Genomic DNA, 22,866 nt, shown 5'->3' with positions numbered 1-22,866 from the left:
CTCTGCACACTTGACAAAACTCCAGAAAATCCAAAACGTTGCAGCCCGCATTGTATCCCTAACATCTAAAAGATCTCACATAACCCTGTCCTAAAGTCTCTTCACTGGTTGCCCATCCAAGCCAGAATCGAATTCAAGATCTTGACTATTGTGTTCCAATGTCTACATGACCTATAAGCCTCAGTACCTCTCTGAACTCATCTCAGTGTACACACCACCACGACAGCTGAGATCACACCAACAGTTCCTCCTTACAACACCCCCTGTCAATCTCAAGAACTATGGTCACAGATCATTCAGCTATGCTGCTCCTTCACTGTGGAACAGTCTTCCCATAACCATCAAAACAGCAAAATCTCTTGACTTATTCAAATCTTCATTGAAGACCCATCTTTTCAGGAAATATTACGAATGACTTGTACAATTGCTGCAGTTTTTTAGCTTTACACACGGGGCGCCATGAGCATACACTAGTATGTGGAAACGGCGCCATACAAGTGGACATTATTATTATTATTATTAACTGTTATTGAACGTTCTATTCTCAACAATACATGTCGAGTCCACTTTGACTCGCAACTGAAATGCAGATCAGTAAAAAAAAACGCCTCACCACTGTGCAATTATTTAACAAGGCTGTATTCAGGCATTCATGGTTTATTGTCTGCCTCATGTCTACACACATGGAGGCTGCCATTTGACATGCAAAACCCCGGATGTAACACCCTGTCTACAAACAATCACAAGCATGCATGCGCTCATTGGTCTAAGGGAGATAACTCCACAACCACTTGTTTTGTTATCCTTACCCCTGGTTTTTATTCGACACAAGTTTGATTGGATGATGGTTATTGTGAGTATTTTCTTTGAATGATAGTAGAATAAAATTTGTTTTCGGTTAAAAAGTGTATACATCTAACGCACTACATTTGTTTACCTACATAACGAGCTGACCCAATCTCGTATATATACATATTCCTGCACGCTGAGCCCAAGTGTGAGGTAATCCCTGCCGAGATTTGTGCTGTAAAAACATCCCATTTTTTCTCTGGATAATGAAGAAATTATAACCAGCAAGTGTGCCATATGATTTATACGAAACTCGTGCAAAAGTATGTTTTGCTTTCTCTCTCGCTTTGGCAATATAAAATTTCACACTCGTTTTCTATAAGTCTTATGGCTCACTTGCTTGTGTAATAATCCCTATTTATTTAGGAATTTCATTAGGATTAGAGTGGTATGAGGTATTACAGAACAGCTAACACCACATCCCGCCTAACTCCTGCTGTGTATCATCACATGTAACAATAAATAATACACAAAACAAGCCTTTCAATGTGTATCATATTCACATGTGAAGACGAGTATTGTGTCCAGCAGGGTTTTATGAGACACACACATGTGAAGGACCCATAAAACTAATAACTAGGGGTCCCCAAGGTCGCCATTTTTTTTAATCGAGGTAAAACCATCCAGTAAACTTGTTTCAAACAAATATTTGACATGGTCTTATTTTCAGGTTTTGCTGTCTTGGCAGGTCTGCTGAACACTCACGTCGGGCTGTTCCAAACTATAACTTCAGACTTTTCCGAACACTTATTTCCGGCTTTTCTGAACACTCCATTCCGATATTTGAAACGTGCAGATCGGTCCTGCGCGAGTTTTTTCACGCAACCTTTTTTGGATAAAAGGAATAAATGCAGATTTGCTTACAATTTCAGGAAATGTCATGTTCAGAATATAGAATAAATGCATTTATACTGAAATTTTAAAAATAACAAAGATGACGTACTGTTTATAGTGGTGTATTATTATCTTTATATTAGGGCTGGGATGATACTATGTCACGATACGATACGTATCGCAATATTTTACCTGCGATACCATATGTATCACAATACATACACCTTGAAGAATGACAACAGTATTAAGATTTAAAATTATTTATTTCAAGATATTCATGTACATTGTATAACAATAACACTATTGTAATAAACAAACAAGTAGCTCTATAATTCACCCATGTCACTTTGAGTCAAATTTGTCAAACATACAATGCGATTTGAAACTGTATGCCCTTATTGACTAGATCACTGGAACAATCTTATTGAGCAATTGAATGAATGTCCATGACATGATATGGGCACCAACTCAATACAAAAGCGTGAAACTGCATAATTGTTTGTCAAACAAGTTGAAACATACAAACTTTTATATTCATAAATCATAATGTTGCATTGCTTTCCCAGACGATCTGGCAGATCATATACAGTGAGTAGATGATCTAGATCACTAGAAAATCTTGATTATTCAACCCTCCAACTGCAAACAGTGACAAACACTTAAATCACAAACTAGAAATAAAATATTAACTTCAACATAATTATAATAATCAGTCCTCTTGATACAAGTTTGTCCATATTGTCAAACAATGAACAATAGTCAACATACATTTACATGGTGCATCACTGTATTACCCTGAGTGACTGACTAGATGACTAGCAAAGTCTTAATCATTGTTAATGAATGCAAACATTAACTGCTGGAAATTGAATTAAAAATTAAATATGGTCAAAGATGAGTCAGAAAACAGACATAACTTTTTCAGTCTGTATCTAAATGAGACTAAAAGTCTAAAACTTACAAGAACATCTGAAAAACATCAGAAAATCATCTGCATTTACTGCAAAACTGTAACTCCTCTAATAAGAAAGTTCAATGTACCTGGTATGGCCAAAAGACAATTGGCAAATTCTGACAGGTGTGGGAAATGGTAGCAATTCTCCTTCCACCACAAGAACTGATTAGAATACAAAGGAACACAAGGACTCTGCTAGTACACTTGTACTTCATCCTCAATCTGATCTAATATTTGGACTTATGTCCTTCTTCAATGTTTGTAATGAAAACGTCTCCTATAAGTTCAGTCATTGTTGTTTTTTGCTTCTTTGCTGGTGACCAAAAAGATTCTTCTTTGACTGGAACACTGGACCGTCACATTTGTCTCATTTGGTTGACTGGTTCAGACTTCACCTGGAAATATATAAATTCAAAATCATTAAAACTTAATATTATTCATTCATGACATTCAAGTCAAATTAGTCAATGTTTTTGTTTACTTAACAACTGATTGTGCTGAACACAAATTTACACAATATATATCTAATATTTTTACAAATCTGAATCCCATTTTGACAAATTTGTATGTAATTGGCCTGGACACATTTGATTGTTTATCAGAATATACAGCGAAATACAAACAAAAAGGAGATATTTTTGTTACCGGTGACTTCAATTCAAGAACTTCTGATAAGCCTGACTATATTGAGCTTGAATCGTTATCTGATATAGACTACATTCCATTACCGGAGGATTATGTCCTGGATGACATTGAGGCTGAAGAAAAATATTTCAATAGTATAAACTAGATTTACGAGAGTTTCACAAGACAAAATAGTCAGTGAGAATGAATTAAGATTGCTTAATTATTGTAAGTCAAATCAGCTAAGAATAGTAAACGGCAGACGTGGCAGTGATAAGAATATAGATATGTGTACCTTTTTCAATAAGCATGGCCAGAGCCTTATAGATTATGTAATTACAAGCATTGATATGTTTCCAATTTTATCAGAGTTTACTGTTAGTAGCAATACACAATTTTCAGATCACTGTTACTTAAGTTTTAAGCTAACCAATGTTTCTACTTTAGGAAATAAATTACATAATGAATCTAGCAATTATTATAAATGGAACAGTGGAAAGAAAGATGTATTTTCTGATTTGATGAATTCTAGTCATGTTAGTGGTGAACTAGACAATATTTGTAGAATGTTAGATAAAATTGACATTAGTAAAGCTGAAATAGATAAATGTGTGCATACACTTGTCGATGTAATGCAATATGCAGGGGAGCCGCACTTGGTTGGTCAGCGTTACCTTGCTCATGCTTCTCATGGGGGCAGATGGTTTGATGACGAGTGTCAGAAATCTAGGTCAGACTTCAAGCACGCGGAAGAGGTTTATTTTGATTCGGGTAACTCTGAGGATAGACAACATATGGTTGAACGTCGGAGTAGTTATAGGAAAATCTGTCGTCGAAAGTGTAGAAATCATGATGTACAGGAAGCTAATGGCTTAGTTACGTTGAGTAAAACTGAGCCTAGAAAATTCTGGAATAAAGTTAAAGTGGGTATTCCGAGAGAAGGTTTACCGGAGTTATGTAATTTTGTAGATTACTTCAAGGATTTACTGGATCCAGGTACTACTCCTCCGCTAGGGGATGTTGTGTTTGGAGATATAGAGGAATTGGAGGGTGTGGACATCCAGCGATATGTAGATGAGTTTGATGACGATATAAATGATGGTGAAATAGTTAAGGCAATCCGAAAACTTAAAACATGTAAATCGGCAGGAGTCGATAAAATTATCAACGAGTTTCTGATAGAAGGTGAAAGGGTTTTAGTTCCAGTTTTCAAGAAATTATTTAATGTTATTCTACACACAGGAATGTTTCCTACAGATTGGACGAAAGGCATAATCGTGCCAATACACAAGACAGGCAGCAAGCACTTACCAGATAACTACCAAGGTATCACTTTACTATCAGTTGTTGGTAAATTATTTACAAGTAGTCTTAACTCACGGGTTGCTGCGTGGTGTTCAAATTATTCAATCCTTGTCGAAGAGCAGGCTGGTTTTAGAGGACAATACAGTACTGTGGATTGTATATTTGTTTTACATGGTTTGATTAATCTTTCTCTGAGTAAGGGAATGAAGTTATACGCTAGTTTCATTGATTTTCGAAAGGCTTTCGATTACATAAATAGGCAGGCACTATGGTTTAAGCTTTATTCTGTGGGTCTCAGTTCCAGATTTCTCAGTCTTATCCGTAATATGTATAGGGACGTCAAGTCTTGTGTGAGACTAGCTAATAACACTTACTCTGAATTTTTTGGCTCAAATCTAGGTTTAAGACAGGGAGAAAGCCTATCACCGATATTATTTTCTCTCTATATTAATGATTTAGTTCATGACTTATCAACCTCTCAGGATCTTGGAGTTTATGTTTCGCATGTTAGGATGCTGTTATTGTTGTTTGCCGATGATATGGTACTATTTAGTGAAACTGTCCATGGTCTCCAACAGGGCCTAGACTTGCTACGTGAATATTGCTAACAATGGGGTTTAGAAGTTAATGTAGACAAAACTAAGGTTGTAGTGTTTCGAAAGGGTGGTAAATTGGCTAAGAGAGACGTTTGGAATTATGCAGGTAGTCAATTGGAAATTGTTAATAGCTTTAAATATTTGGGTATAGTTTTCAGAGATGTGTACACAACAGAGTGATATACAGCTAATTAAATGACAATAGAGGCAGCTTTTGTGATGTTCCAGGCACTAAGGAGGTATACAACTTGATCTCTATTAATCTCAGGGGTTAATCTCCTGATGACATTTTATTCAGTCCGCAGTCAGAGGGGTACACAAAGTCCGCAGTCTAGACTACCAGATGTCCAACTTCCATTTTTGTGGAAGCTGCGGTGGCTGAGCGGTCTGGGCGTCTGACTTTGTGTGCTGGCGATTAGGTGCCTGACTCTGAGGGTGTGGGTTCAAATCCCGGATGGGACTCAACCCAAAAAGTACTAGAATCTGTACTTTACTAAGAAAGTGTAATCCCAAATATAACATATGTTACATTTGACCACTTTCTAAAATGGCATTGTGTATTTCATAGCTTTCGGCCGTGGCAGCCGTGCCAATTAACACTTATCAGAGGGGTACAGTTGTCCGACTTCCTTATCATCATTGGTTTTATAACTTCTAATTGATCTGTCGTCATTCATTCGTTGTATATAGATGTACATCTCTGGCTTCCTGTAAATCTAATTATCACTTCATTAGCTGTATTCACATCTCCTTATCCTCATTGTTTGTGTCAACTGGCTTTACTTTATCCCTATTATCATTGTTTTTATACTGCTTTTCATCAGTCCTCTCTGATTCATTGTACATATGTGTACTTTTCTGGCTTCCTGTAAATTCTGGTATATATAGTATGTTTTGTATATAGTATGTCTTTATATCACCTGAAAAAAGGGGCAAGAAGTAGCCCAGAAACGACGTGTTATACAATAAAGAAGAAGTTGTCATCCATATACTCGTCTTATATATGTTACAGGGAATGTGTGAAACCAGGGAATTCACGTAATCCCTGAAAGAGTCAGTGATTTCATGAAATCCCTGTGACCCCCAATATCAACACAACAGACGTGATGGAAATGCTGATGAAACATTTATTAAGACTCGACAAATACAATTACAGTGAAGCCTCGTTAATCCGGACGGTTGCGTTTCTCAGTAAATTCGTCCGGATTGCGAATAGTCCGGACTACTGAATCAAGACCCAAGTTGCTTCCCTAAGAATTACAAAAACGACACGAATCTGGATAAAACAAATAAGCATTTAATGTAAAGCTTAATTCATCACATCAATAATTTTACCGAGTGACATCCGCATGTTGATCCGACGTGTCTGATCACGTCCTTCCTCAGCACAGGTGAGGTAATGTCTAACAAGCGATCTATTGTAGTATGCCTTGAATGTCCGAATTATTCCTGCATCCATCGGTTGAATATGAGACGTGGTATTTGGTCACATTTCGCAAAGTTAGCGAAGCACACTTGCAGCATTGTCGTAAAGCAAAATCACTTTTAGTCCACGTGACCGGATCTGTCTGTCAAAGTACATTAACCAATCACAAAACAGTTCACTTGTCATCCACGCCTTTGTATTGTGGTGTCAATCAAAGTGTAAATGTACAGTATCTTCAGTCGGGAGCTTTTTATGTCTAATTAAAACAACAACCCAGTTGGCCAGTTAATTAAGTAAACATCGCCGGGCGGTGTTGTTACGGTTCGTCAACACGACTTACAGCGTCCGGACTGTGAAGCAATTTACTGTTTATTTTACTGATTGGTGACAGCTACTTACCGTCCGGTTCCGGGAAACCGAATTTCCGGATTATCGAGGCAAATTATATAGGCATAGATTGGTAACAAGCTGAAATCGCCCGGGAGGCGAGACTTCCGGATTATCGGAGTCCGGACTAACGGGGCTTCACTGTATACGATTTCTCCTCCACAATTATTAGGGAACCTCACTATCATAATTATTACCGTCTATTATAAAAATATTCAAACTCAATTACAATACACTGCCCCAAACGTAAACAAACAATATCTAACATATAAATCAGAAAACCTTGTGAAAATACATCCCTCTCTATCCCTATTTGTGCGGCAAAATGTTCATAAACATTTACCTACCTGGTAAATGGTATATTTGTTTCCGTTTAGAATGGGAAATTCGCAAGATAACGGTCAGGCGAAACACAAAATTTGCCACTCATACTCCATGTCCCGTTGCATCGTTCAAAATGACAAAAATTGAACCATGAGAATTCCGCTCTCTGCCACCTTCCCCGCAAGGCTGTCACTGCTATGTTCGTACACTTTGAAAAGCATGGCCACAATCCAGTCCCAAATGATGAGAACAATGTTCCAAGGAATCCCAAGTTTGTTTTTGTTTTGTTTTGTTTGCTTGTTTTTTTTGTTTTTTTATTCCACTTTTTTTGTTGTACAGCAAATCATACATGTGATACATAATATGTCATTTAACATATGCTTCATTGAAAACAAACTATTTATGGCAACACGAGCAATGTCATCTATCGAGAAGCAGTTTCATCAAAAGAGTAACTAGATAAAATGGTTCAAACAACCTGCTTATGGCAACTGGACCAATGCTATACATCGAGAAACAAAGTTTCAACAAAAAAGAGTAATTAAATAGAGTGATTCAAACATACCACTTATGGCAGCTGGACCAATGTCATACATCGATAAACAAAGATTCATTGAAAAGGGTAATTAAATAGAGTGGTTAAGAAGCATACTGTGTATGGCAACTGGACCATACCCGAGAAACAAGGTTTCACGAAAAGGGTAATTGAATAGAGTGGTTAAGAGACAAACTGCTTATGGCAACTGGACCATACATCAATAAACAAAGTTTCATTGATAATAGTAATTGAATAAAGTTGTTCAAAACATACCACTAAAAGCAGATGGACCAATGTCATACATCGATAAACAAAGTTTCATCGAAAAGAATAGTTGAATATAGTGGTCAAACAAACAAGTTATGGCAACTGGACCAAAATTTAACAAATTTGTTGTAATCACAGTTAGAGTAAGCTATGGCTTTTGTTATGTTATAGTAATTTGTTAACTCCCTCTAAATCGAAGCAAAGGAAAGTTTTCCTCGTTTAAGATAAACTTTGAAAATTGTGTTTTTTATTGCAAGACAGATTACGTTTAAAGGGTCATTTCTTTTAGAAGGAAAGCCCAACAGAATTGTTTCTTTAGTAAACTGTATATTGATTTCCCCCTTGCTGTTTACCCAGTTTTGGACTTCAATCCAGATTGAGTTCACAATTTCACAATTCCATAAAACATGACAAATATCTGCTATGAACTTATTACAAGTTGTACAGACAGGAGAGTTTAGGTATCCAATCTTAAACAAATATTTTCCAACTGGAAGGATTCGGTTAATAATTTTATATTGAAACCACCGTAATTGAACACTATCAGTTGATCGAAATGGAATTTCATTAAAGGTCACATGCAACGTAAAACACAACTTTGCAGATTCTGATACCTTTCGGTATGGACTTATCAAAAATGCAAATTCAACTTATAAAGTTGAAAAATAACGCGATGAAAAAAACTGCGCGAAATTGGAGTTCAAATGATTCACTAATTTTCCCCGGACTTTTCGGGGGGAAAACTGGTTTCAACAGCTGGGCTGCGCTCATAGCACGTGCGCAGTGAAATAGGTTCGCGCAACTTGGAAGCGGGCTGCCCGGAGAATACTCGGTGAAGGCTTTGGTGTGAGCTATTTTCCTAATGTTTTGTTGATATCTCACAGGCGCAAGCTTTTTATATGTTATGACAGTAAATAAACTGTTTATATAATTTCATTTGTCTATTTCACCACACGTTCTTCTTACCGAGTCACTTTCTCAGTTCAATACTTAAAAGCAATGTCATTATTTAGCATTGACAGAATTTCTAACTGTGATATAGATATGTCGTTGTCACAGACAAAACTTAATGTCTTGTTTTATTGACACCTGTGTGTCTGCCTGCCTGTCTGCTAATGACAATATTCAATACACAACTGCGATCACTGACCACATGCAATTTGAACTTAACACCAGTCAGGCCATACATCATAAACAAAACGCATTGATTTATGGCCCGAGTTCGGTCTCTGTCACATTATGTAATTACACAGACAGGCAGGTGTGATAGTTGAACACATGACATGTTATGATGTCTGTTGATTGCAAAATGTTATACACAAAAAATGAGCATGTATTTACAAAACCCAACATCTCTATATATACACACACAATGATCCGTGAGGGCATCTGCAAATAAACCAGCCATTACACTTGAGTGCACACCCACCCGCTCTGACTGGGTTCGGTATCCCGGTTGCTTCGTTTCGTGGGAAGTAAACCCAAGTACACAATATTGCACTTTTGATTTGCGATTGTACGCTTATAATTTTGTTTATATGTTTTTTCATAACCAGCAATGTATATTATATGTCATGAATAAGTGATAATTGTGTTTTATTTATGTTTGATTTTTTGGTTGCATGTGACCTTTAATATTCCTCCATTCCATGTCTGTATATTGTTTTACCATATCTTTCTCCCATTGTTGATTGGCTGAAGTCTTCTGGAACTTGGATCCTAATAACACATTATAGTAGTATTTTGAGCCCTTTTGGGTATTCAGGAGCAAACGAATGTTAAATGGTAATAATGGTGCTGTTAATGGTGTAATATCGTCATAATCAAGCTCGTTTAAATATTTATTCAAAGCCTTTTTAACCCCGTAAAATGTTAAATAATTGGAGGAAATATTGTGCTTATTTTGGAAATCTTGGTATGAAAGAGGGTGACCATCCTGATCTATCAAATCATTGATATATTTTACTCCAGCTTCTTCCCATTGTTTAATAAATATGCATTTTTTATCAATCTTAACATTATCATTATACCATATATACTGTGAGTACGCATTTTTTCGTGTTTTCTTATGCTTATTCAGGAATAGAGCCCAGGATGATAAGACATCTCGCCAGAAGGGGTTTCTTATGTTGTTAATGATATTTATCTCTTATATAGATTGCATCCATTTCTAAAATATTACTTGGAATAGTATTTGATTCGCAAAGAAATAATCGATGTATTGTGTTCGAGAAGGTAAATCGTCTAAGACATGAAATCTTTTGAGAAGCAATTACATCCCTTACAAATGGAGTATTGAACCCCCCGTCCGGAATATTGCATATTACCCTGTTCCTTTTAATCTTGTAGGTTTTTTCGCTCCAAATAAATCGAAAGCAATTTGCTTGGAAATTTTGTATTACAGTTTCTGGTGGTGTGGGAACGGTAGAAAATAAGAGATTAAGTTTTGGTAACAATAAGGATTTTAGCACTGTGTTACGTCCAAACGGCGTTAACGTTCTACATTTCCACATTTTCATTGAATTTTCAATTTCTTTAAATTTTTCGTTGTAATTAGCATCTACCATATTTTCAAGATCAATGTCAAATTTTATACCCAGTAACTTAAATGTTTCAGTCCAGTCCATTCTACAGTTCTTCAATAGCTTCATTCGGCTACGTTTTTTGGAACCAATCCAAATCAACTTTGTTTTATTAATGTTAATTTTTAAACCAGAAAACGTGCAAAAAGGTTAATGTGTTCACGACTGCTTGTAAGCACCTTTCAGTACCATCTAACATTAAAGAAGTATCATCTGCGAACTGCGCTAATAAATGTTCAATAGATCCAATCTTTAATCCTCTGATAGATTTATTGCTTTTAAGTAATCTGGTTAATATTTCAGTGCATACTATGAAAATATATGGAGAGATTAGGTCTCCTTGGCGACAACCTCGACTTAGTTTGAAAAAGGGACTAGCAAAACCATTTACTAATACACAAGATTCAGAATTTTTATAGAGCAGTTTTATCCATTTTTGAATGGAAGGGCCGAAATTAAAAAAAGCGAAAATGTTTTGAATAAATCGCCAGTCTAAAGAATCGAAAGCCTTTTCGAAATCAATAGGCATTAACAAGCCTGGAATCTGATAGCTATCCACATATTCCATAACGTCATACACTTGTCTTGTAACCTCTCCCATGTATGTACCCTTTATGAAGCCTTTTTGTTCCTCACTGATAAATGTGGTTAAAGTCGGTTTTATTCTCCCTGCTATAACTGCAGAGGCAAGTTTGTACACAATATTAAGTAATGAAATGGGTCTCCAGTTCTTTAGAAACTTTTTAGGTTTGCCTTCTTTTGGAATACAAGTGATGATACCCTGAACTTGTGTATCTGATAGAGCTCCGTTTCTGTAAGCATAATTTAGCAATTTTATAAGATACACATTTAAATCCCGCCAAAAGAATTTGAAGAATTCTGCAGTGAAACCATCAGGGCCCGGCCTTTTTTCATTTTTCAAAGCTTCAAAGCATTAAGAACTTCACCGTATGTTAATTCGCCTTCTAATGTTTCTGCCAATTCATCACTAACCTTCTTGTGGCTATTCGGAAATAAATCTTCGAGATCTATTTGAGAAATTTCCTTTTCACAGTAGAGATTTTGATAAAATGTTTTAGTCTCAATTAAAATGTCTGAAATATTAGAGATTATTTCTCCGGATTTTGTTTCAATTTCAGCAATAGATTTATTTAAAAAATTCCTCGATTCCAACTTTAAGAACAAATTTGTTGGTTTTTCACCTTTTTCTATCCATTTAGACTTTGCCCTTATAAAACTATCTTTTGCTTTAATTTCGATAATTTCTTCTAATTCAGAGTTTATTTCATTTATATGATGCAGTATTTCTTCTTTTTCTTCAGTATTTGTCGATTCATCTAACTCTATTGTCAAAATTTCGAGTTTTTCAGATAATTTCTTTTCATTTTTTTCTCTTTCCTTTTTTTTACTACACGAATATAGTATGGTTTTACCCCTAACCATACATAATATCATTTCCCATAAAAGTTGATCTGAAACTCCAAAACCTTCGGGGTTTTCGTATTCCTCACAAGTTTCATGTATTGTATTTTTTACTAGTTTTACATATTCAGGATCATTTAATAAAGAATTATTAAACTTCCAATAACTCTTTCCTCGTTTGACCTCATTTGAGTGCAAACTTATCTCTACGAGAGAATGATCAGTTCTAAAGCCTGGATCTATGCTGGTATATTCTACTGAAGAAAGGAGATTGTGAGAAACAAGGAAATAATCAAGACGTGATTGTTTTAAAGGGGTAGGCTGGGTTATGTAGTCTCCAAGGGTCTTTCAAATCATATAACTCTACAATATCCTTTATTTTGGCTCTGTTTTTAGGGTTATTTACATTTTTATATTTAAATTGATCAAGTATAGGATTTAAAGCACAGTTCCAATCTCCACAAAGCATAAAGAATTCCGAGTCAGTTTCATTTAGAATGTTGATAATTTGTTCATAAAATTCAGGCGTATCTTCGTTTGGGCCGTATACATTTATAAGCAGATATGTCTTATTTTCAATTTCAATATCAATGGCTTTAAAATTTCCACGTTCTGCTTCAGGATATTCTTTACTAACATAAAATTCAAAATTATTGTTGAAAAGAATTGCCGTTCCCCTCATGTTTGATTTGAATGAGTTAAAATAACATTCCGAGTAACCCATTGTTGTTTGATAAACTGCTCTTGTTGTTTTGTAAAATGAACATCTTGTAAACAATATATGGACACTTTTTTCTTTTTGAGAAATCCAAATACTTGTTTTCTCTTAAGACTATCGCCAATGCCTCTACAATTCATGGAAATAATTTTGACTCTTTCGAAACCCATTATTTATTATTCATGATTCGCAATTGATATGATATGAATAACATGGTATAGCTTGAGATGCTGACATTTTGATGACTTCCAGAATTTGTGTATTTTTCACAAGTAACAAAACGTAGTGGAATTATAGTTAATAACAAACAAACAATAATAAAACATGCTTCATCCGAAGCTGTCGTTTGGGTGGTCAACCCGTATCCCAAGTTAGTCGCATGTACACAAAGCAGCACTGTCACTCTTTCGCCACATAACTGGGTGGAGGCACGTACGTGAAATCATGATCGACACTCGCCGGTCATAAAAATCAACAGTCATTGATGAGTTACAGGTCATAGGTCGATCAGAAAAGGATCTATTCTTCGATTCTGCAGGGTTCAGGTTCGACAGTCATTCAAGTATTTTCCACTGTCACTTCGAATTTCAACCTTTCGCAAAATGTAAACACTGGCTCATCCACCATTTCAAACTGTTGCGTAACTGTCTACTTCCAAGAAAATAAGTAGGTCAGACGATTCCATTATAGTGTGGCCAGGGGGGTACAGTAACACGGCACATAACATTTTCCTTCCATTTTTGGTACGGGTCTCTCTCAGTTCATCTCAAATCTAAAATAGACAAAATTGTTAACACTGCAAGTAAAATCGCTGGAGTCAGATTTGAATGTTTATCATCAATATATGAGCGGCAAATCGTGAATCAAGCTGTCAAAATCATATCTGACCGTACTCACTACTTAAATTCGGAATACAACCTTCTCCCTTCAGGCCGCCGATACAAAGTTCCAATTGTGAAAACTAACATCCTTTATTCCAAGTACCATATCTCTCTTTAACAAATGTGAAGATGCCTAAATCAAAGAATTTATGTAAATATGTTTGGTATCTCTCTAATGTGTCAGTAGCTCTGCTGATGTAACACAAATTCCTGAAAAGACATTAAAGTATTATTCTATTCTATTCTAAAACAATAGGCTGGTTTCGATCGTGTGGAGTTATGATTATAAAAACCAAGCTCTTAGGTGTTACATTATTGCATTGAATAAACAGTAGTTTGTTTTCTTTGGACAGAATATTTTGTATGTGCAATGTTAAAAAAAATACGAACAGAACCTACCACGAGTTCAGTTCGCCCCTCATCCCATGCCGGATTACGCAGTGTCTTCCGCGGGATGAAGAAGTTCGATGTTAAATCGGTTATGGTAGAATGGAGATAAACATACTGTGTTTAGAAATTAGATGAATGTTAGACCGAATTGATAGTCTCTAAATTAATCATTTGAAACCTCATGCTACGCGTTCGGCTTCAAATGAAATTTAGAGACTATCAATTCGGTCTAACATTCATCTAATTTCCAAACACAGTACGTTTATCTCCTAAATATACAGAGTATAATATATGAATATTAAAAATGCAATAATAAGGGTACAAGTTACATTAAGAAGATATATACAAATTTGCAGTACGCTTTTTAAGAATATTAAGGCAAGTTTTGACAGATAAAAACGATACACCTGGACAAGCTAGAAGAAAACTAAGTTTTTAAACATACCCAGATTTTTTAAAAAACATCTAAAAGACTTGTACATTTAGATAAAAGTTGCAATCGCTCATCAGCCTACAAAGGACAATGCAATAAAACATGACACTCATCTTCATAAAATCTTTATAGTTTCGATTCTAAGCGGCCCTACCGCACATCTAAACAAATCTAGTGCTTTTCTCATAGAGCGAGACATTACAATTAACATAAAAATCACTGCCAAAATCCAACTTTAAGGTACAGTATGTGTTTAACTTATTACCTCCCCTACCAGTTAAACTACCAACTTGTAAAAGGTGCTGTTTCCATTTATAAACAAAATCGCTAAAAACAACATCTGTAACTTTTGAAACTACGAAAGGAATATTGATACACAATGTTGGTATCGTTATATCAACACCTAACGACAAATTATTAATCATAACAATTAGATGCACTAGTGTAATGCCGCGATAAAACATTGGGTCTCTCGGGTTGTCAGGTCCAGACTTAGGTGTAGGGGTAATGATCCCCTGGGCCCAGTTGGAGGGTACATGACCAATCTCATAACATGTAGAAAACAGTTTATGAAGAGAATCTATACAGATGTCATTTGTTAAAACATCAACTGGAATATTATCGGTGATTTCCCTCTCTTAGCTTGACTTAGAGTCATCAGTAAATGGTCAAAGTGTTTAACTCCTAAGACGTAAGGGATGAAATGAGACTCAACAGTAAAGTTTTAAGCTACAAACATTAACTTCCCACATTCACTGATATCCTAACAGGGAAAGTGTGTAATGGAACACCATGAAAATCAGTAATTTCATGAAATCCCTTGAAATTTTAGGGAATACAAGAAATCCCTTGGGGTCACAGTGATTTTACGAAATCACTGAATATTTCAGGGATTACGTGAAATCCTTGGTTTCACACATTCCCTGTAACATATATTCATCAACTTCTAAATGCCTCTCAAGAATATAAACTTGCAGTTGAATCCCCTCCAAGTTTATGAAGATGGGCGTGCCTATATTTATATGAATGCAAACAAGGTTCATAAGATTACAGATGTGCATGTATGCATAAACATTACAGAGAGGGGCGTGACTCCATAAAGCAGGTTGTACAATGATAAAACAGCGTGTATGTTTATTTTACACTTGACAGAACAAACATTTCAACTGGGGCAAAGCTACAGGAGGCTGTTCAATTTTTCAATGTCAAAAGAGGTGTTCAATTGTCTCATTACTATAGTCTGATTGAATGATTATACTCATGTGTATCAATACCGTAACTGATATACTATCCCACTTTTATTGACGATGGATCAGTAGTGACTGAGTTCATTGATACACGTGATAATTACACCGGATCAGATAATTAGAGAGATCAAATACAAAAGTGTATTACAGAATGCTCATGTAAACTGCATAGAAATATGACAATTCACATCAGTATGAAACTTTCCACAGCTTGAACAAAAATGCTTGAAATACCTTTATATGGTTTACATGTACAAAATCATAACCTAAATATGTGGATAACCTTGATTTGTGGATCAGGGTAATTAAATTGAGTCTCGAAGCGGTACTTGTGATGTACACCCTCTCTGACAAAAATGTTCTGAATCTCAGCATTACACATAAGTACACTAAATGTAAATAGCCCAAGATCACTAATGCCACTAATACCAAATTTTATTGTTTTTGAATGTCAAGTATAAAAATACCGTTAGCACCAACCTTCTCACATCTCATCTACTTTCCTAGGTGTCAATACTTACTGGAATGGGCTGTCGTACATGTGATATATTGTAACCTACTACTTAATCCACGAAACAAGATGACGTCACATTTTGTGTGCACATGTATGAGTGATGATTGCAAATGGTTTCAGTAATCAAATGTGGAATATCAGGCATTTTCAGTTTGCTGAATCAATGAATAAAATAATCAGTGAGTATATAAAATGAAATCTTGCATTTAAAATATGATGTTTGCCAGACTTCCCTTATATCCACGACTGACTGACTGAGTATGGTTTTACGTCGTTTTTAGCAATATTCCAGCAATATCATGGTGGGAGACACCAGATATGGGCTTCAGAAATTGTACCCATGTGGGGAATCAAACCCGGGCCTTCGGCATGAGGAGCGAGTGCTTTAACCACTGGGCTAGCCCACCCCACCCCCACCCCCACCCTCCTTATATCCACGAATCAAGGTTACGAGAGTAACTTATGGCATTACTTCTATCAATGTCGAAGAATTTTGAATTACCAACTGTGTTTTGTAACAAACATAGTAAAAGATTTCTGTGTTGTAATAACAATGACATGTATATATATTATGTGTCGATGCAAAGGCGTGAGTTATCACTTTATATTCAATGGGCACAGGTCAAAATGGCCGCATGACAAAAGGGCCGCAAAACGGAAATGTCAAAAGGGCCTCAAGAAAGTCAAAAGGGCTGCAAACCCCCAGTCAAAAGGGCCTCATCAAAAAGTCAAAAGGGCCCCACATACAAAAAAATAATAATAGCATCTTTTTTTAAAAAGTGTATTATAGTAAAAGGTTATACATCTATACAATGTATATTTTATGCATACTAGTCCTGTTTTTAATAGATATTATGTTTTCAGTATTAGAAAATGATGACACAAAAGATTACATGTATGTAATGGTTATTTATTTTATTTCAGATTTATTTTAACAAAACTCTTGTCATTTATGATTATGACAAATGCACACTAGGTCTTCATTTCAAAAGATCGCCTTCAATTTACACACTCGGCTGGTCCTGTCAGCCTTGCGCACAAACTCAGCAGTTCAGTCGGGCTAACGTCTCCATTCTTAAAGAGACGCCAGGCAGCAAACACCTCCTCCTGGGTCCTGCTGGCTGTCCACAAGTCACAATCACACTTGATCGCATGCTGGTTCTTTCTCACTTTTTTCAGAATATTGGCCTTCAGTAACCCATGCTTGTTGTAAGAGGCGACTAATGGGATCGGGTGGTCAGGCTCACTGACTTGGTTGACACATGTCATCGGTTCCCAACTGCGCAGATCGATGCTCATGCTGTTGATCACTGGATTGTCTGGTTCAGGCTCGATTATTTACAGACTGCCACCATATAGCTGGAATATTGCTGAGTGCGGTGTAAAACTAAACTCACTCACTGAACTCACTGTTTTCAAACACTTCACACACTTTACTGCCATAGTAGAGGGAAGTGATATCAAAAACAAGCCTGTCCATGATAGTATAGTCACACATTGACACAGAGTCAACTCAATGTCAATTGTAAGGTTTAATAACAATGAAAACAATACTCTAAAATATTCTGACAATATTAACTGAAGAGCAGAGAAAACAAGACATCTTAGGGATTAGTGACAGCTTGCATGATTGACCAAACACAAATATGGCATCAAAGGGATATATTGTGTATGTGTTTTTGTGTAATTTTGTTTCTTACAGGTGTGTTGTGGTTCTATTGTTAAATGCATTTCTCTGCCAAAGTATTTGTCATAATCATAAATGACAAGTGTTTTGTTACTTAAATGAAATAAATAACCATTACATACATCTATTCTTTCTAATCACCATTTTCTTTCTAATATTGAAAAAATATCTATTAAAAACAGGACTAGTATGCATAAAATATATATTGTATAAATATAACCATTTACTATAATACACTTTTTAAAAAAAGATGCTGTTTTTTTTGTTTTTTTATATTGGGCTCTTTTGACTAGGTCTCTGCGGCCCTTTTGACTTTCTTGCGGCCCATTTGACTTTTCAGTTTTGCCGCCCTTTTGTCATACGGCCCTTTTGACTGGGACCGTCGATGGGAACAGGTCAAAAGGGCTGCCTGACAAAATTATTCGATTAGGTAACATTATCAACTTCAGATTATGAAAATATGAAAAATAAATAGTTACAATTCAGAAAGCTTTAGATTAGTGTAACGGGGGATAGGTGCTATAGATATTAGGAAGGGGTGGGTTGGCGTTAGTAACTTAGCTGGGGATATAAATCATACATTTTGGTATATGAAATGGATTTTTCTTACCGGTGTTCGCGGGGACATGCGGGTTACGGCTGTCGCAGGTTTGTTTGGTTTCGCTTGCCGTTTCGGCACAGCGATTGGCTGCACGCACTGGAAGGTTCCATTCCAAGGGTAGGGGTGTGCTCCTCGCTTAGTGGGACAGGCCCGCTATTGCGTATATAAGGAGCGCGCGACAGGTGTTTTATTGTCTGAGTTGGAGACACCCGAGGATAGGTGAGCCCTTGTTTCGAAACGAAACAGCTTCCCAGTTTGCTTTGTGATAAAGTAGAATTTGCTCCGTGACGGACCAGTCCTTGTTTCAAGACGAAACAGTTGACCCCCCTCTCACGGCGAAGCACTTTAGAAATAGGAGGGTAGACATAGGTATAGGTGGTTAGGGGGAATAAAGGTATTTAGTTTTAGGGATATATTTATATAGATATGCAGGGTAATTGTTAAAAAGTGGGGAGGACGGGTGGTTTTTACCAACTAACTACCGCTGTTAGAGACAGTTGTAGAATTCTAGATTTATATTAGGTCGGGATTAGGTGGGGATCGTGATTGTTACTTTAATTTAGATTTTGTTTAAAACTTCCCAGAAATATATTTTGTTACGTTTGGAGTTTGTGTTTTGGTGTAAATAAAATGGTGATATAAATTTTGTCTTATGCCCTTAATCGCAAGGCTGCATCTCGTAACCGGGAAACAGCGTGGAGGAGAATTCTGCCCACGGATTTACAGGTTTATACCTGGAGCTCTTGTGGTAAACATGCCAGTTGAAAGAGAAAAACACAACTCAAAGTAGAACCACACATTGAACATGTAGTTTCCACAAGACAGAGCAAACCACGCATGTTACATTAGTAACTTAGTTTATGTCTAAACTATTCGTGCTTGGATGTATAATTATTTATTTTTTACGATTCAGTATATGAAACATGACAATGTAATAATACCTTAAAAGCAAATTCAAAGTTTTGTCTTTTGTTTGAATTCTTTGTTGAATGTCGTATGAAATTTCGTATCTTGTTTCATAATTATTAGGTAGTTGAAGAATATACAGTCTTCAGTAACCTCTAAAACATTACATCTAATTCAATCAATGTGAGAAAGGATGGAGCCGGGAAAGCACAGGTAAATGAATCAATGACTTTGTCGGCACTTGTGCACGTGCTTCACGTACACCAGGCTGTTCCTCTCTTTGCACTCCCAAATAACAAATAGTGAACTGTGTAAAAAATTTAATGATAGTTTGTTAAACAACTTATTTATTTTCCAGACATAAATCTGAAAAAAACCCACAGAGTTGGTGTTTTGATTATGATCAGTGTTTCATTGAGTATTATATGTTTATTAGTTTTCGAGTTAGATTTCAATTCGTCGGTTCAATTTTGAGCCAAACGGACTATAACATGAAGTCTTAGGACATGTCTAGTTGAAAAGGTGTTTTAGAAAAGAGTTCCTGTTCATAGTATGACTCTTAACACCAAAATATAACAACAGCAGCAGGGATTTTGCTCGACAACTTGGATTTTGCCCCTCCCATGACCTTCAATGACCTGGGCAACAACATGTCACGACACCCCGTCAAGATCGCTATATTATCCGTGACCATATACGTGAACGCTGCCGGCTGCCATGACTGCTGCACTAGTTCAAGGTCGACATGGGGTTATCAGTGCTGACATTGTGCAACGCCGTCTATATGCTGCAGGGCTCCATGCTCAGCATCCTAAGTTACATTGGACCAATTCTGACTGACAGACACCGTAATGAGCATATACAATGGGCTAACAAGAATGTTCAGTGGAGATTACAACTATGGCATGGTGTGGTATTCACTGACAAGTCAAATTTTCACCAGGCGTACACATGGTGAACGTTATGCTGATGAGTGTGTGGTTCAGACTGACCGTTGGGGTGGTGGGAGAGGCATGGTCCGGGGTGGAATAAATTACTATCACAGGACTGCCCTTCATGTATGTCAAGTTAGAGTTAATGCCCTTTAACTACCGTGACCAGATTCTTCAGAATCACGTCGTACCATTCTTCAATCACCACAAGACATCCATACTTTTCAACAAGACAACGCATTGGTACACATAGCCAGACTTTCCATGCAGTATCTGGCCCAGTAACACATCCCGGTAATTCATTGGCCAGCACTGTCGCCAGATTTATGCTCTATAATGACTTGTAGGAGGGAATTGGTCAATGTCTTTTGCAGCGATAACAGATGTGTAACATCCAGGAACTTAAGGCTGCACTACTGCATTAGTGGAATGCCATCCCCCAGAACACTATTCGGATGCTTATCGACTCAATGAAGAGATGTTGCACTGCATGTATCAATGCAAATGGCAGTCACACACGATAATGACTTTTCAAGTTTAGCCCACATACATTTGATCCTTTCTGACTGTGAAACAGCGTGTTTTCAGTGTTATTGTTTTTGTTAGTCGTCCATCTGTTATTATCCACTAAAAAATATCATTTGCTTACGCATGCTTTTAGTAATCTCAACTTTTTATCCCCCGCAGCGCGTTTTGCAGGGGGTATTAAAATGGACTCCGTCCGTGCACATTTGTCTTTTCCGGAGCAGAACTCTAAAACCGTTCAATATTTCTTCACCAAACTTGGCACATACATGGATCTGGTGGTGTACTGGTGCCTTTTGGTAGTTTTGGAATTCTGAATAAAATATTTTTGGCGTTTCCATGGCAACAAGTTTGACTTAGCCTGAAATTGGTGGTTGTGCTCTTTCCGGAGCTGAACTCTAAAACCGTTCAATATTTCTTCACCAAACTTGGCACATACATGGATCTGGTGGTGTACTGGTGCCTTTTGGTAGTTTTGGAATTCTGAATTCAATATTTTTGGCGTTTCCATGGCAACAAGTTTGACTTAGCCTGAAATTGGTGGTTGTGCTCTTTTCCGGAGCTGAACTCTAAAACCGTTCTATGTTTCTTCACCAAACTTGGCACATAGATAGATCTGGTGGTGAATTGGTGCCTTTTGGTAGTTTTTGTTTTCTGAATAAAATATTTTTGGCGTTTCCATGGCAACAAGTTTGACTTAGCCTGAAATTGGTGGTTGTGCTCTTTCGAGCTGAACTCTAAAACTGTTCACTATTTCTTCACCAAACTTGGCACATAGATTGGTCTAGTGGTGTACTGGTGCCTTTTGGTAGTTTTGGAATTCTGAATTAAATATTTTGGCTTTCCATGGCAACAAGTTTGACTTAGCCTGAAATTGGTGGTTGTGCTCTTTTCCGGAGCTGAACTCTAAAACCGTTCAATGTTTCTTCACCAAACTTGGCACATAGATAGATCTGGTGGTGAATTGGTGCCTTTTGGTAGTTTTTGTTTTCTGAATAAAATATTTTTGGCGTTTCCATGACAACAAGTTTGACTTAGCCTGAAATTGGTGGTTGTGCTCTTTCCGGAGCTGAACTCTAAAACTGTTCACTATTTCTTCACCAAACTTGGCACATAGATTGGTCTGGTGGTGTACTGGTGCCTTTTGGTAGTTTTGGAATTCTGAATTAAATATTTTTGGCTTTCCATGGCAACAAGTTTGACTTAGCCTGAAATTGGTGGTTGTGCTCTTTTCCGAGCTGAACTCTAAAACTGTTCACTATTTCTTCACCAAACTTGGCACATAGATTGGTCTGGTGGTGTACTGGTGCCTTTTGGTAGTTTTGGAATTCTGAATTAAATATTTTTGGCTTTTCCATGGCAACAAGTTTGACTTAGCCTGAAATTGGTGGTTGTGCTCTTTTCCGGAGCTGAACTCTAAAACCGTTCAATGTTTCTTCACCAAACTTGGCACATAGATAGATCTGGTGGTGAATTGGTGCCTTTTGGTAGTTTTTGTTTTCTGAATAAAATATTTTTGGCGTTTCCATGGCAACAAGTTTGACTTAGCCTGAAATTGGTGGTTGTGCTCTTTCCGGAGCTGAACTCTAAAACTGTTCACTATTTCTTCACCAAACTTGGCACATAGATTGGTCTGGTGGTGTACTGGTGCCTTTTGGTAGTTTTGGAATTCTGAATTAAATATTTTTGGCTTTTCCATGGCAACAAGTTTGACTTAGCCTGAAATTGGTGGTTGTGCTCTTTTCCGGAGCTGAACTCTAAAACCGTTCAATGTTTCTTCACCAAACTTGGCACATACATACATCTGGTGGTGTACTGGTGCCTTTTGGTAGTTTTGGATTTCTGAATTAAATATTTTTGGCTTTTCCATGGCAACAAGTTTGACTTAGCCTGAAATTGGTGGTTGTGCTCTTTTCCGGAGCT

General features: G+C 36.8%; 1 protein-coding gene and 1 long non-coding RNA gene across 2 annotated transcripts in view; one reads left to right on the top strand and one right to left on the bottom strand.

Annotated features, from left to right (window-relative positions):
* LOC124279525 (protein YIPF4-like) overlaps positions 1 to 22,866 on the top strand; it is a 191,167-nt gene that overhangs the window by 24,164 nt on the left and 144,137 nt on the right. The window lies entirely within an intron of this gene.
* LOC124279526 lies at positions 1,928 to 6,559 on the bottom strand. Its single transcript, XR_006899402.1, has 2 exons — positions 6,499 to 6,559; positions 1,928 to 3,033 (listed from the first exon to the last, which is right to left on the bottom strand). It is a non-coding gene; the product is annotated as an uncharacterized LOC124279526 (long non-coding RNA).

The sequence above is a fragment of the Haliotis rubra genome, unplaced genomic scaffold (genome assembly GCF_003918875.1).
Source record: "Haliotis rubra isolate DU_JTF1 unplaced genomic scaffold, ASM391887v1 Scf251, whole genome shotgun sequence".
Classification (NCBI taxonomy): Eukaryota; Metazoa; Mollusca; class Gastropoda; order Lepetellida; family Haliotidae; genus Haliotis; species Haliotis rubra.
Note: the sequence above shows the minus strand (reverse complement) of the source record. Positions and strands in the feature narration are given on the sequence as shown.